Here is a 17,253-nt window from a genome sequence, read left to right as displayed (position 1 = left end):
TATTTCCTCTATAGTGAGACACAGCTCCTAACGGACTGCTTTCCAGTTGTGTGTGATGAGCTTAGAATTGAAATCAGTCCTAAGATGACTGTAGTGATGTTACAACCAGCACCAGGCAAACTATCTCATCAATATATGTCAAGGTAAACAGTTAAAAGTCATGGATATATTTGTTTACCTTGGTAGCATACCATCCAGATTGAATACACTTGATAAAGTCAGTTATAGACTCTCCAAGGCCAGTGATGCATTTGGAAAGCTTGAATTAAGGCTTTGGTTGCAACTGAACATCAAAGCAGCAATGTAAATTGAGGTCTACCAAGCATGTGTCTTAACAACACTGTTGCATGGCTGCAAGACCTGGACAAGCTACCATAAGCATATCCAACGTCTCAAGCAATTCCACCAGTGCTGCTTGCTTAATATCCTGAAGATCCCATGTAACCTACACAACAGTACTGCAGCAGGCAAAAATGACAAGTATCAAGTCCATGATTATGAAACACCAGATTAGATGGTCTGGTCATCTTGTCCGTTTAGAGGACAACCACAGACCAAAACAGGTGCTATGTGGCGAGCTGGAGCAAGGAAAACGTCCCTGGTGCAAACAAGGCAAACATTACAAAGACAATCGTAAAGACACACTTAAAAAAAAATCAATATCTCTACTAAAACTGGGAAGATCTTGCATCAGATATGGAGCTGTGGAAGAATCTGATTGCTATTCAAGAATAACAGGGTTGTATACACTGAGCTGAAATGTACTGTTAAATATATAGGAGGATGTGAACCTTCTTTCCGTGAAGGGCACAAAAGAGTCTCTTTCATATAACTGGTGTGCTTGCATCTGCTTCTCATAGGTAGACATAACCTATTGATTTGGTCAACAGGGATCCTTCAAAACATGAATGAATGAATGAACGAACACATTCATGTATGTATGTGTATGTGTGTAAAGATGGATGAATATATATATATATATATATATATATATATACTTTATTTAAAAGCAGCAGAAATATAACAAAAGCTGTTACTCGGAGTTTCACATTCCCATTCGTCAGTATTTGAGTACTCTTTTTTCCAACTTGTTTCACATTTATGTGCTTACTCCAGGATATATATATATATATATATAGATGTGTAGATTTGTGCTGTCTCCAAGAAGTAAGGCAGAGAGGAGGTTCTGCTAGGTTCCTCACAAGCAAAGAACACAGGTACAAGATTTTCTGGGCAGAGAATACTTATGGGGTGGGGGTGGGGTGTAGGTATACTTCTTACGGAGAAATGGATTGATAAGGTAATCGAGGTAGTCAGAGTACGCGATAGAATACTTAAGATTAGATTAGTGGTACAGCATGAGTTAGCTACCATTATCTCAGCCTATGCCCCTCAGCTGGAGCTACATGATGGACAGAAAGACCGATTTTGTGACACCCTCTTGCAGACTACTTCATTGACGACTGACAGGGACCCTCTCTTTGTGGCTGGTGACTTCAATGGACATGTTGGACAACATGCAGGGAGCTTCAATGGCATACATGGAGGTTATGGTTTTGGTTCCCGCAATGAGGAGGGACCCAACACTAACTTCAGGACACCTTCCAGTCACCTAGTCACCTATCGATCTGGCAGACACACTAACCAAATTGACTACATCCTCGCCAGAAAAAGGGATAGATGGCTGCTTATAAATGCCAAAACCTTTCCAGGCAAAGAATGTACCCCACAACATACACTAGTAGTTAGCGACTTCGGGATCAGGGTTAAATGGATGCCCAGAAGACGATCAGCATGGAGGAGAAGGGTCTGGAAGCTTAAAGATCCTGCGAGTAGACAGAGATTTAGAGATATATTTCTCGAAGCGTTTGACAAAATAGAAGGGGATATAGCATCATATGATGTGGAAGACAACTGGAGGTTTCTATGGGACAACCTGATGAGGGCCACTGACCAGATCTGTTGATGGTGCCAAGTCCCAAGGTAACGTGGTGGGGGAACAATGTTGTAGACAGGACAATTAGGGAAAAGAAATAGGCTTGGAAGGACTGGAAGAAAGGAGGTAGCAGGGAATTGTATCAGACTGCCAGAAGGGAAGCTAGGTGACGGCTTTGTTTAGCCAGAGAGAAAGCACATAAGAAAAATTTGGCATCGTTCTGCGCTGTGAGGACCAAAGACTTGAGGTATTTTGTGTTGCAAGACAGTGTGTAAGAGAGAATTGTGATGTCATAGGAGAGAAATGTGTCCGCATGGATGATGGCTCACTTGCATTAAACATTAAATGAGGATGCAAAGAGAGAGGTTTGGAGACGCCACTATGGAAGGTTGCTTAATAAAGAGAATGAATGGGAGAAAGAAAGTCTGCCGAATGTCGACCCAACAGAGGGACCAGCTATCCGAGTTGACAGTACCTTGGTAGATAAAGCAATTAAGGGTATGAAGATAGGGAAAGCCCTGGTCCATCAGGAATCACTGCAGAGATGCTCAAAATATCTGGTAGTGGCGGTTATAGCCTAGTCACCTGTATAGTTAACCAGGTGATACACGAAGGAGTCATACCCAATGACTGGTGTAGCAGCACCATAGTCAACTGCTATAAAGGTAAAGGTGACGCTTTAGATACAAATAATTACAGAGGTATCAAGTAATGAAGGTCACGGAAAGGGTCATAGCCCAACTAATTAGAGAGAGAGTCAGTTTAGATGAGATGCAGTTTGGGTTTGTGCCAGGGAAAAGCACCACTATATTCCTGGTAAGACAGCTGCAGGAGAAATACCTAGCCAAAGATACACCTCTGTACCTGGCTTTCGTTGATATGGAGAAAGCCTTCGACAGGTCCCCCGATCCCTTATCTGGTGGGCAATGAGGAAACAAGGGATAGATGAATGGTTAGTGAGAGCTGTGCGAGCCATGTACAGGGACGCTGCTAGTAAGGTGAAGGTTGGCAACGAGTAGACTGAAGAATTCAAGGTAGAGGTTGGGGTCCACCAAGGTTCAGACCTCAGCCCCCTCCTATTTATCACAGTCCTCCAGGCAATAACAGAGGAATTCAAGATAAGATGCCCCTGGGAGCTCCCCTATGCTGATGACCTTGCTCTAATTGCTGAGTCACTATCAGAACTGGAGAAGTTTCAGGTGTGGAAACAAGGATTAGAATCGAAGGGCCTTAGAGTCAACCTAGCCAAAACCAAAGTCCTAATAAGTAGGAAGGTAGACAAATCACAAATCCCTTCAGGTAGATGGCCCTGCTCGATCTGTAGAAAAGGTGTAGGTAGAAACTCTATAAGATATACCAAGTTTAAGCTATGGACACATAAGAGGTGCAGCAATATCAAAGGGAGGTCAACTGGGAAGATAGTTTTTGTATGTGGCAGATGCTCAGGAGCGATAAACACTGCAAATGTGCAGAGAACAGCTTCTGTCACATACCAGGGAGAAAAACTAGAGGTAGTTGATAGCTCCCGTTATCTAGGGGTCCAAGTCAGTAGCAGGGATGGATGTTCTGAAAGAATAGCCTGGGCAAAGTTCGGAGAGCTCCTACCTCTGCTGGTGACAAAGGGCCTCTCACTCAGAGTAAAAGGTAGACTGTATGATGCATGTGTGCAAACAGCCATGCTACACGGCAGTGAAACATGGGCTGTGACTGCTGAGGATATGCGTAAGCTCGCAAGAAATGAAGCCAGTATGCTCCGATGGATGTGTAACGTCAGTGTGCATACATGACAGAGTGTAAGTACCTTGAGAGAAAAGTTGGACCTAAGAAGCATCAGATGTGGTGTGCAAGAGAGACGACTGCGCTGGAATGGTCATGTGGCGAGAATGGATGAGGATAGCTGTGTGAATAAGTGTCACACCCTAGTGGTTGAGGGAACCTGTGGAAGAGATAGACCCAGGAAGACCTGGGATGAGGTGGTGAAGCACGACCTTTGAACATTGGGCCTTACCAAGGCAATGAGTAGTGATCAGGACCTTTGGAGATATGCTGTGCTTGAGAAGACCTGAAAAGCCAAGTGAGACTATAGCTCATGGCCTATGCCAGTGCTGCATAACCAGCCAATTTATGAATACCCCTCATTCATTGGACAATAAACTTTGCTTGTGAAGACATTGAGGCAAGTGAAATCAAAATCAAAATTGCTGACGTGGCTGAAGACAGTACCACCTGATTGGCACTCATGCCAGTGGAACGTTAAAAGCACATCCAAGCATGATCGTTGTCAGGGCCATGGATTAGCTCCTGTGCTGGTGACACATGAAAAGCACCATTCGAGTGTGATTGTTGCCAGTGTCGCTTTACCAGCATGTGCTGGTGGCACGTGAAAAACAATATTCAAGTGTGGTTGTTGCCAGAACCATTTGACTGGCCCTCATGCCGGTGGCACGTAAAACCACCCACTACAATCTTGGAGTGGTTGGTGTTAGGAAGGGCATCCAGTTGTAGAAACTTTGCCAGATTAGATTGAGCCTGGTGCAGCCTCAGGCTCACCAGTCCTCAGTTAAACCATCCAACCCATGCCAGCATAGAAAGCGGACGTAAAATGATGATGATGATGATGCATGTATACATATATACACACACATATACATACATATATGTGTGTAATGGAAGTTGACTTGTGACTAAGGTGATTTCCTACATCCATTTCACTCTAAGAAACATCCTAAGTTTGGTCTCCCAATCCTTGATAACAACTCATATGATTCCTAAGGCCTGCAAGGGACCTACAAGACATTCAACACCAACCACAACTCAGCCCCCACCACCTTTCAGCAGTAGCCTGACCACCTGGACACTGGGACCCACAATGCCAAAGGAGTCCACTGGCTGACCCTCGCACTCCGCTGCACAAGGTTTTGGTATGCAGTTGTCCTCTAAACGGACAAGATGACCAGACCATCCAATCTGGTGTTTCATAATCATGGACTTGATACTTGTCATTTTTGCCAGCTGCAGTACTGTTATATCAGGTAGATGAGATCACAGGTGACCCAATCAACAGGTGATTGTTCTGTTGATCAAGAGATATGTATATTCTGCAACCAAAACTGATATGTAGTCATGGGTTACATTTTCAATTAGCACAAACAATTTAGTCTGCTAGAAGAACAATGATCTTCTACTTGGCTGGCAGTTCATCACCTAAACCAGCAAACTACCATCAAACTAATAATCTACCAACAGAATCTCATCTCCACCTGATACCCATTAAGAGAATAATAAGCAGAGAAGAGTAACAATGTATGGCTGTTACAACATTCAGAGTACGTGAGAAAAGAAGTCAAGAGCTGGAATGAACCAGTCACTTCATTAATCAGATTATATAAGAACCATAAAAACAAGGGAACAAAGCTGGTTGACTTATGATAAAGTAGCTATTACTGACAATAGCTCATAAGTCAGCAATAACATCTGCTGCTACAATAACATAATTAAGTGTGACGTAAAACAATTAAATTTAATTACTTAAAAGTTCAACTATTGCTGGGACATGATTAGATTTTAAAGAGAGTAAAACGAATACCAGTGATTATCTTGGATTACTGATGAAAAAGCCTAAGTGCATGTATCGTTCATTAGAAATATCAAGGCATGCCCTTTTCTAATAGATACTTTTAATTCTGAAAAGCCAATTAATAATTAATCTTATAGGTGCAGGTGTAAAGAAAGTTTGCTTTCCAACCATATACTCTCAAGTTCAATTTAACTAATGTGAAACCTTGACCAAAACTTTGAGAGTGGATTTGGTAGTGGAAACTGAAAGAATCACATTACATACATTTATGATATGTGTATGTATGTGTGTGTGTGAGAGAGAGAGAAAGAGAGAGAGTATTTCTTTATTCACCATAAGGTTGAGAAAAAGAGGGGACGATAAGAGGACAGACAAAACAAACATTGGGGTCAGGGTATCGAATGAGACGAAACGTATGAATAAACAAACAATTAAAATATATACAATTAAATGAGAATGCGTAACTAACAAAAAAATGAAGCGGAGGACACGGTTGACCCCACAAACCACATACTCACACTGAAGACTTTGCTTTCTACTTTTTTATATTCTCGTTTAAACAGGTTCTTTCGCTCGCAACATACTTGCTATAGACTTCAATCTTTTACGAAACACACTTTGCCACAGGCATTTCTTCTCCAGCCTTATTTTCCGTTTCATGTGGAAAACGAAAAAGTCGATTAGCTTGAGACTGGAGATGAACATGCCTGTTGCAATTCCTTCCACTCTCATCTTCCATACTACTTCTTTCGCCATAGCAACTACCGAGAGAAAACAGGCTCGCACTTCCCTATTCAGGGAGGTCGGCAGAATGATCTTAATTACAGAGAGTGCGTGTGTGAATGTGTGAATGTGTGTTTCTGTTTGCTTATCTTTATATTGTGTGATAATTGTAAATTAGTATCACTATCATATAAGCGATGTTGTGCATTTCCAGTAACAGACATGTCTGGTCATATCTTACTTGGAAACAGCTTAGGGTTAACACTAGGAAGGTCATCTGGCCATAGAAAATCTGCCTCGATAAAAACTTGTTAAAAAAATATTTATTAGCAACAGAGCTAGTATTAATACAGAGAGTTAATACTTATCCTCACTGAAACATGGATGTTCTATTAGAACAAACAATACTTTGGTAGATACCACGAGAGAAACTTTCATATTGGCTTTTGATGCAAAACGAACTCATTATATATTTTACTCTTTTATTTGTTTCAGTCATTTGACTGCGGCCATGCTGGAGCACCGCCTTTAATCGAGCAAATCGACCCCGGGACTTATTCTTTGTAAGCCCAGTACTTATTCTATCGGTCTCTTTTGCCGAACCACTAAGTGACGGGGATGTAAACACACCAGCATCGGTTGTCAAGCAATGCTAGGGGGACAAACACAGGCACACAAAAACACACACATATATATATATATATATACATATATACGACAGGCTTCTTTCAGTTTCCGTCTACCAAATCCACTCACAAGGCATTGGTCGGCCCGGGGCTATAGCAGAAGACACTTGCCCAAGATGCCACGCTGTGGGACTGAACCCGGAACCATGTGGTTGGTTAGCAAGCTACTTACCACACAGCCACTCCTATGCCTTGTTTATATATTGATATTGTTTATATATTGATATAAACAAGAGTACATTTTGCACCAAAAACTAATATGAGTGTGTCTCTCATGGTAACTACCAAAGTATTGTTTGTTTTAACAGAACCTCCATGCTTAAGTGGGGATAAATATTACCACTGAATAAAAATTCTATCCGACTCATGCAAGCATCAGAAGTGAATATTAAGACAATGGCAATGATGATGATGATGTTCTTTCAAAATTTAAATTATAATATTTGCAGTGTGATTCATAAATCATCACTCTGAATGACAGTATTTAGTTCCATCTGTCTATATTCTTAGTTTAACTTGGATTTCATAAATCATAAATCATTGAAATAAACAGCAGTAAAATACCAAAATTCATTCTATCATCTGAACGAAATACCTTGCTGTGTTTCGCTGCGGAGGTAGAATTTACTTTTCAAAGCTAATAAAATAGGAAGAAACTGAAGAAAAAAAGAAAAGGAAAAGGAATTCTAGTGCAGTCGCTGAAAAACAATAGGGAGTGACAACAGCTGTTAAGTACAGTAAGAGCACAACAAACATTTTGACCCTTTTGATACCAACATCTACCTAGTCATTTTCAACCTCAACATATGATCAAGACAGCGCATACCATTTCTCTTCGCAGCATCCATCACTGGTTCTCTTTCCATCATTCTCAGCAATTTACTGTCTTCATCCCCCCTGCAATATTCTCATCCATCATCATCATCATCATCATCGTTTAATGTCCGTTTTCCATGCTAGCACGGGTTGCACGGTTCGACCGGGGTCTGGGAAGCCAGAAGGCTGCACCAGGCTCCAGTCTGACCTGGCAGTGTTTCTACAGCTGGATGCCCTTCCTAACGCCAACCACTCCGTGAGTGTAGTGGGTGCTTTTTACGTGCCACCAGTACAGGTGCCAGGGGAAGCTGGCAGCGGCCACGATCGGTTGGTGCTTTTTACGTGCCACCAGCACAGGTGCCAGGGGAAGCTGGCAGCGGTCACGATCGGTTGGTGCTTTTTCCGTGCCACCAGCACAGGTGCCAGGGGAAGCTGGCAGTGGCCACGATCGGTTGGTGCTTTTTACGTGCCACCAGCACAGGTGCCAGGGGAAGCTGGCAGTGGCCACGATCGGTTGGTGCTTTTTACGTGCCACCAGCACAGGTGCCAGGGGAAGCTGGCAGCGGCCACGATCGTTTGGTGCTTTTTACATGCCACCAGCACAGGTGCCAGGGGAAGCTGGCAGTGGCCACGATCGGTTGGTGCTTTTTACGTGCCACCAGCACAGGTGCCAGGGGAAGCTGGCAGCGGCCACGATCGGTTGGTGCTTTTTACGTGCAACCAGCACAGAAGCCAGTCAAGGTGGTGCTGGCATCGGCCACTGAAAAATATTTCCACATTTTCCATCTTCCTGCCTTTCCAAAATCAAGATCAACTTTCTTATCTGCAACTCCTTGCATACACACCTTAGATGTCACTGTCACATCTCAATGAATTCACTCAGAGCATATTGAGAGTACAGCAATACATATTGAACCCTTAAGAGAATACACCAAATGCTGAAAAAGGAAAACAAATAAAAAAAACAGCTTACAAAGAGAAAATTCTCTACTCAAAAGCAAGTTAAAGAACTGTGTTTTTTACCAATATTTTCAAAACAAAGATCTGAATACAGTAAAATGGCTTCCCATTTAAACCAGATGAAAATAAATTCCTTATGCAAATAACAGGGATTTGAACATTCATTGATATATTGAGGAAATATCAAAGATAGAAGCTTGAAATGTTCTCTTATCTAAAATTCAGTGACTTTATACCAAAAAAAAAAAAATGAAAGATGCTACAAAAAAGGAGTGGCTGTGTGGTAAGTAGCTTGCTAACCAACCACATGGTTCCAGGTTCAGTCCCACTGCGTGGTATCTTGGGCAAGTGTCTTCTACTATAGCCCCGGGCCGACCAATGCCTTGTGAGTGGATTTGGTAGACGGAAACCGAAAGAAGCCCGTCGTATATATGTATATATATATATGTATGTGTGTGTCTGTTTGTCCCCCTAGCATTGCTTGACAACCGATGCTGGTGTGTTTACGTCCCCGTCACTTAGCGGTTCGGCAAAAAGAGACCGATAGAATAAATACTGGGCTTACAAAGAATAAGTCCCGGGGTCGATTTGCTCAACTAAAGGCGGTGCTCCAGCATGGCCGCAGTCAAATGACTGAAACAAGTAAAAGAGTAAAAGATGAAAATCTAAGCAATACCAAATAAAGCAAAATCAACTTCTGAACTCAATAATGAAGGACTTGAGTTAAACAATTAACTTAGAAAAGAGCTGAAAGATGCTTTGAAACTGTATTCTTACTTCAACTGTGGAGAAAGAATCTGAATGTTAAGAAATTGTCTCAAAAACAGATATGGCCATGTTTGCTGTTATGGCAACAAATTCCACATGTTCCCTTCACATTAAGCGATTGACAATCTTTATATATAAAAGTAAGGTTGTGTGCTGTCTGTCTCCTACGATTTAGATTCCTAACTACTCCCAGTGCAGTTTAACCAAAACCGGGTATCTTATAGTCGTGATTCATATCGAGTCCTTCTGGGTATTAGCGCGTGTCTACGATGAGTCTACGATTTAAAAAAAAATTTACCATCAATTTTTCCCATTTTAATGCATATTTGGCATATATAAGGGAAGTAACTCTCTAAAAATGTATTATTAAATCTCAGAACGTAAAAAGCTACAGTAACCCCCCCCCCTTTGTGGTTAGCCATATTGAGATGGCTATTATACTTTACATCTCTAAAAATGCTTATATAGTTATTTCCCTTACAAACCCGAGCAACGCCGGGCGATACTGCTAGTTCTTTATACAGCTCTCCTCATCCCTACACATCACATATCCATACCAGCACAGTGTTCTTTCTGGCACACCACATTTGACTTCTCTGATGCCCAGTTTTTCACTCAACACATTTGTACTTTGTTGTTCATGCAGACTTACATTGCATATCCAATAAAGAATGCTATCTACTACATTTACTCAACATTTCTCACAGTAAATTATTATTGGTTATTATATTTCTACTCATACCATCTTAGCTTGGTTATTTCATTCCTACTAAAAATATTTAGGATCTTTCGGTTTGAACGGCAGTTTTTAACATAATTTCTAGGTAACTAAAAAATTTAAAACTTCGTATACTGGTAGAATGTGTTTATAAAACATCTTTTTCGCTTGGCTTTATTGAGAAAATTCTATAGTTTGTAAAATATTTGTTTTTTTTTCTTCAATTTCTGCAATTTCAGCCAATCACTGATGTCTATTGAAGTAAAAAACATTCTGTGCCGTATGAATATGTCCCTCGTTTAAGAAACAGATTGTGTTTATTTACATTTGTGAAGAAAAAAAAAAGATACCCTTCCCCCCACTCCTAACCCTAAAACAGATTGAAATGCAATAGATCGATACTAGGGTCATAATTATGGGTGACAATTTCATATGACACCGCTAGAAAAAACTGCCGTTCAAACCGAAAAGATCCAATATTTATAGTCAGCACTACTAAGACAAAGCTTTGTTCCAAATAGCTGGATTCTTGTCTAGTCGTAGCACATAAGCTTCATTGCACTCACATATTTACCAAGTTTTCCAAAGACTTTTTACTTTACCACACCAAAGAACCCATCAGTTTATCCACTCCTCACAGTAACTAACCCCTTCATATTTAGTAACATATAGAATAATCCCTTCTGCTGTAGGCACAAAACCTGAAGTCTTGGAGGAGGGGATAAGTTTATTATATTGACCCCAGTACTCAACTGATACTTATTCCAAAAGGATGAAAGGCAAAGTTGACCTCATTGTGAATTTAAAGTAACATAAAATAATAGTGTTTAATTTGACAACATGCTAAGAACAAAAGAATGCAATATTAGTTGTCATAAGCCAGTCACTAATTTACTCTCCATTCTGCTGCATTTGGTTTCTATTTTATTTTAACTCAAATTATTAGTTCAAAGTTTATTCTCGTTCCACTATTTAATAAAGTCAATAAGTAACTGTTACATGTAGACAATATTCTGACATCGGAATCTACATGTGAGTATAGATAAAACTGAAACGCATATAGTTTTAAAAAATACATACAATTAGACACTTACTTAATGAGTGTATATAACGAGGAAAAAAAAAAACATTCCATTTTTTTTTAATCTCAAGGAACAAATTATTATCAGTTAAAAACATGAGATTCCACAATGTTAGGCTTCCATAATAAAACAATAAACTGTATCAAAGATATTGTAGAAATTTACAAATGATGTGTTGTATATAATAGTTATGTACTATGGATGTTTAAGAGGGAAATATAATAAAGTCCAGTTGTCCATCAGTGTAATGTAAGTATAAATTTACATACATATGTATACACATATCATCATCATCATCATCATCATCGCTTAACGTCCGTTTTCCATGCTAGCATGGGTTGGACAGTTCGACCAGGATCTGGGAAGCCAGACGGTTGCGCCAGGCTCCAGTCTGATCTGGCAGTGTTTCTACAGCTGGATGCCCTTCCTAATGCCAACCACTCCATGAGTGTAGTGGGTGCTTTTTATGTGCCACCAGCACAGGTGCCAGGGGAGGCTGGCAATGGCCATGATCGGAAGCCAGTCAAGGTGGCGCTGGCATCGACCACGTATGGATGGTGCTTTTTACATGCCAGGGGAGGCTGGCAATGGCCACGATCGGTTGGTGCTTTTTACGTGCCACCGGCACAGAAGCTAATCAAGGCGGCACTGGCATCATCCACGTTCGGATGGTGCTTTTTATGTGCCACCAGCACAGGTATCACAACTACAATTTCCATTGATTTTTGATGTTGATGTACTTGACTCAATAGGTCTCCTCAAGCACAAGGTGTTTCTTTACTTGCCACCTGCACAGGAGTCAGTCCAGCGGCACTGGTAACTGCTGGGTACCAGTCATAGGATTGGCTCAATTACAATTTACATACACATATGTATGTATATTATTCTTAAACAAGAATATTATTGACAGTGACTTTAAAATTTTGGCCAATGACTTTTGATGGTAGGTAAATCACCCAGCTGAAATCAAACTGACCAAGATAAACACAACTTTTATTTGATCCCAGACTAGCTCAAACATCCTTACTTTTTTCTAAATTATGTTTGCCAAGTTTGAATCTAACTCAAGTTGTTTCGTCTATGTCACCCATTGGTGCTTTAAACTGAGCGGATGTATAGCATTGAGAGAGGTGGCTTTATGACAGCTGATGAGAGGTTGAAATACAATAGAGAGACAGGAACAGGTGTCTTGCTGTAGGGGAGATACATGGCTGGAAAGAGGAGGTGTCAAGTTACACCAGAGAGAATAGGGACAGAGGATGGGTGGATAGGTAGGTTCATAATAGTATGAAAAGTGTGTGAGAGATGATTTGAGATAGGGATAGAGGTGAATCTCAGTTGGTGGTGGATAAAGGAAAAGAAGAGTAGGTCAAGGAAGGAAAGAAAAGTGGTCTGATGTTTCGAGCAAAGCTCTTCTTCAGAAACAGGAGACAGAGGAAAGTCCAATAGAAAAGGAAGATGGAGGAAAAAAAAAATTGTCAACGATTCACATGTGGTTTTACAGACACACACACACACACACGTCTATATATACTTACATACACACACACATCTATATATACTTACATACACATGCACACACACACACACATATATACACACACACACACACATATATATATATACACACACGTCAATATATACTTACATACACACACACACATATATATATCAGTGTCGGCATGACTGTGTGGTAAGAAGTTTGCTTGCCAACCACATGGCTGCAGGTTCAGTCCCACCATGTGGCACTTTGGCCAAGTGTCTTCTGCTCTATACTTCAACACATTGTTGACATTTAGCCTCCTCAATAGGCAGGATATGATTTGTTATAAAAATATTATCAGATTCAATAAGATGTTTAATCTTTTCACTTTTCATGCTTTTTTAATTTTTTCTTTTTTTCTTTTGTTTTATTGAGGGTTAAACAATTTTTTTAGTTATGGGAGATAACACAACTTTTTTTAATGGGAGTGAGATAACCAAAAAGTACTGAGAGCTTAAAGTAAAGAGAATATTTGGTAAGTTTGATATTTACTAACTTGAGGTAAATAAGACTCATGCTCTGCTCAAGGACAATAGGGACACCAAGGAAGTTATATGGTCACAGCTGGTTCAATAGTAAAAAGAAAGTGGTTTAATAGTCACTGAATGTTATAAAAAATATTGAAAACTCTTCAAGCTGTTACAATTAAAAAGTAAAAAAATATTATTTATTTTTTTGTTGCTTTTTGTATTGGCTTTTGGCGACAATTCTGGAGAAAGCAGGACTTATGTGTCTGAAACCTAATTATAATCACCGACATTTTTGTTTTTAGTATTTAAGAAATGAAAAAGTAACAACATATGCGATATACATGAGGAATATTTGAAGGATCTTGGGAATAAGAAGTTTGCTAGCAGTCCCCAGCCGGAAGTATATCCCTGTTGGGAGAACGTCTTGTTTGCCGTAGATTTTCCACAGATGCAGGGACAGGACGGGTTGAAGCTGCCGGTTGCCGGATCAGACGCTTCTGTTCACCAGGGTGTGGCCCTGATACCGCTGGGTGTCAGAACAATCCACCATGGGTGGCCCTACCAGAAACCGAAGTCTCCGACGGCATAGCTCTGACACTCCCGTTTCATCCCCTTACCGCGATGAGGTGATATATGATTACACATTTATTGGATGGCCGTTGACTCTCAAGAGTTCCTCTGCCCTTTGACGGGATTTGTTTTTCATCCTGCAGGGTGTCCAATAAACACTCTCCTCACCAAGCAAGCTTGGTGGGGTTGCCGGTTTAGTCGCTGACGGCCCGACCATGCAACAGGTTCTGGGTTACATGTTACCAGTAGCACTCAAAATGACCTGACCCTGATAAATGAAACCAGCTCAACCCACCCTGGGTGAATGCTGTAAGAAGAAGAAGAAGAACATATGCGATAATTAAATGAAGAGCTTAAGGTTGGAATTTTAATTAAGAGAAGAAAAAATATTTTGAATATATTATAAGAAAGGTCTGGAGAAATTTCTTTCTTTTTTTGTCTGTCTCTTCCTCAACCTATTTAACAAAGGGCTGTATTTCAGGTAGAGTGACCATCATTATCATTTCAAATAAAGGTAATAGAATCTGTGATGTTCATTACTTCCCGTACAACTCCAATCAAGCCCTCAATCTAGGTGCCTGAGCCAAGAGACTGAACATCACCTAATTCCCCAATTCACATCACTTATAAGCAACGAGGACCCTGAGGCCCCTGACCTTACATTAGAAAACAATTTTAACATGCGCACAAGGACATTAATACATAATTAATTGTCATCATGTCTAGTGGTGGCAATCTATTTGATGACAAAAAGAAAACAAGTATTTCAATTATTTTGAGCACAAATATGCCACAAGGCAGGGGTCAAGTAAACAAAATGTCATCATGTACACAATTAGAAATATTACAGAAGAAAAAAAAAGGGTTGGGGGTTCCCAGATTCCCGTTGACATTGAACTGCTTCGCTGAAACACCAAATATCAAACACCGAAAGAATAATTAAAACAGCCCTAACTAAACATCAAGCGTGCGCTTGTGCAAAAATATTTAAAATATTGTTTCTTAATAGATTCTTGGTGCAAACAAAGGAAAAACAAATATTAAAGGTTTTCTTTTTTATAGAGAAATGAAGGAACACAATAGTAATTTTAATGCATGTGAATGATTGGAAGAAATATGAAGGCTGTAATTAGATGAATTTTTAAAATAAATTAATGGTAATAATGAAAATCTTCACACTTTAAAATAGATATTTGTTAATAGTGTGTGTGTGTGTGTGTGTATATATATATATATATATATATATATATATATATATATATATATATGTGGAGGCGCAATGGCCCAGCGGTTAGGGCAGCGGACTCGCGGTTGTAGGAGCGCGGTTTCGATTTCCAGACAGGGCGTTGTGTGTGCTTATTGAGCGAAAACACCTAAAAAAGCTCCACGAGGCTCCGGCAGGGGGTGGTGATCCCTGCTGTACTCTTTCACCACTCTTTCTTCTGTTGGCCTGCTCACTTAGCCAGCGGGGTGGCGTCATTCGAAGGCTAAAACAATGTGAAGCGCATTGTGACCAGCGATGTGTAACAACATCTGATGGTCTGGTCGGTCACGTGATCACGTGATATATATATATATATATATATATATATATATATATATTATCATCATCGTTTAACGTCCGTTTTCCATGCTAGCATGGGTTGGATGGTTCAACCGGGGTCTGGGAAGCCAGGAGGTTACACCAGGCTCCAGCCTGATCTGGCAGTGTTTCTGCAGCTGGATGCCCTTCCTAACGCCAACCACTCCATGAGTGTAGTGGGTGTTTTTTATGTGCCACCGGCACAGGTGCCAGGGGAAGCTAGCAGCGGCCACGATCGGTTGGTGCTTTGGATCTTTTCGGTTTGAACGGCAGTTTTTAACATAATTTCTAGGTAACTAAAAAATGTTAAACTTCGTATACTGGTAGAATGTGTTTATAAAACATCATTTTCTCTTGGCTTTCTTGAGAAAATTCTGTAGTTTGTAACATGTTTCGTCTTTATTATCTTGCATTTCGGCAATTTCAACCAATCAATGACCGTCTATTGAGGTGAAAGCATTCTGTGCTGTATGAATATGTCCCTTGTTTAAGAAACAGATTGGTTTTATTTACATTTGTGAAGAAAGAAAGATACCCTACCCCCACCCCTAAATCTAAAATAGATTGAAATGCAATAGATCTATACTAGGGTCATAATTATGGGTGACAATTTCATATGACACCGCTAGAAAAAACTGCCTTTTTCTAGCGGTGTCATATGAAATTGTCACCCATAATTATGACCCTAGAATCGATCTATTGCATTTCAATCTATTTTTAGATTTAGAGTAAGTTAGGGTTATGGTTAGGAGTGGGGGAAGGGTATCTTTTTTTCTTCACAAATGTAAATAAAACCAATCTGTTTCTTAAACGAGGGACATATTCATACGGCACAGAATGCTTTTTAACTCAATAGACGCCAGTGATTGGTTGAAATTGCCGAAATGCAAGAAATTAAAGACGAAACATGTTACAAACTACAGAATTTTCTCAATAAAGCCAAGAGAAAAAGATGTTTTATAAACACATACTACCAGTATATGAAGTTTAAAATTTTTTAGTTACCTAGAAGTTATGTTAAAAACTGCCGTTCAAACTGAAAAGATCCAACTTTTTACATGCCACCGACACAGAGGCCAGTCAGGGCGGTGCTGGCATCGGCCACGTTCGGATGGTGCTTTTTACGTGCCACTGGCACAGGTATCATAACTACAATTTCCATTTGGTATTTATTTTGATATTGATGTACTTGACTCAATAGGTCTCCTCAAGCACAGCAGGTCACCCTACGATCCAAGGTAAGCACAGCAGGTCGTTCTGCAATCCAAGGTACTTTGGATGGGCTGGGGCTATGCGAAACTGGTGCAGGAAGCAGCCATGAACTCACATTATTTGTCAGGTCTTCGCAGTCACAGCATATCACCAGAGATCTTGGTCTTTCGTCCAAGAAGTTTGAAAACGCCACTATATAAGATAAATTTTAATTTTCTTAGAAATTTTACGTTTCGGTTCTTCTTGAAAAAAACGAACCTTATCAAAAATATTTTAAAAAGTTAAGTGTAATAAAAAAGTTCATAATTGTTTATATATATATATAAATATATATATATATATATATATATTATATATATATATATATATATATACAGGAGTGGCAGTGTGGGGTAAGAAGCTTGCTTCCCAACCACATGGTTCTGGGTTCAGTCTCACTGCGTGGCCCCTTGGGCAACTGTCTTCTACTATAAGCTTGGGCTGACCAAAGCCTTGTGGGCGAAAGTAAAGAATATGTACACCCAGTGTTTAGGGTTAGGGCTAGTGTTTTGGGGCAGATGTAAAGGACATGGACCGTACTCCCTTTCAGTTTTTTTTCCTACAGAAAACC

The 17,253-nt window shown here is 40.1% G+C and overlaps 1 protein-coding gene across 7 annotated transcripts in view; it reads right to left on the bottom strand.

Moving 5' to 3' along the window:
• The window catches only part of LOC115214027 (elongation of very long chain fatty acids protein 6-like), a 59,080-nt gene that overhangs the window by 13,110 nt on the left and 28,717 nt on the right, over nucleotides 1–17,253 (bottom strand). Inside the window, exon 1 of one of the 7 annotated variants that reach the window (XM_036505049.1) lies at nucleotides 13,306–13,330. The exons of the other annotated variants lie outside the window; for them this stretch is intronic. The gene's annotated coding sequence lies outside the window, so the exon portion shown is untranslated. Of the gene's footprint in view, nucleotides 1–13,305; nucleotides 13,331–17,253 lie in introns of those variants that run through there. 7 annotated transcript variants of the gene reach the window in all.

The sequence above is a fragment of the Octopus sinensis genome, linkage group LG7, assembly GCF_006345805.1.
Source record: "Octopus sinensis linkage group LG7, ASM634580v1, whole genome shotgun sequence".
NCBI lineage: Eukaryota > Metazoa > Mollusca > Cephalopoda > Octopoda > Octopodidae > Octopus > Octopus sinensis.
The sequence above is the reverse complement of the archived record's forward strand: the minus strand, read 5'-3'. Positions and strand labels throughout refer to the sequence as shown.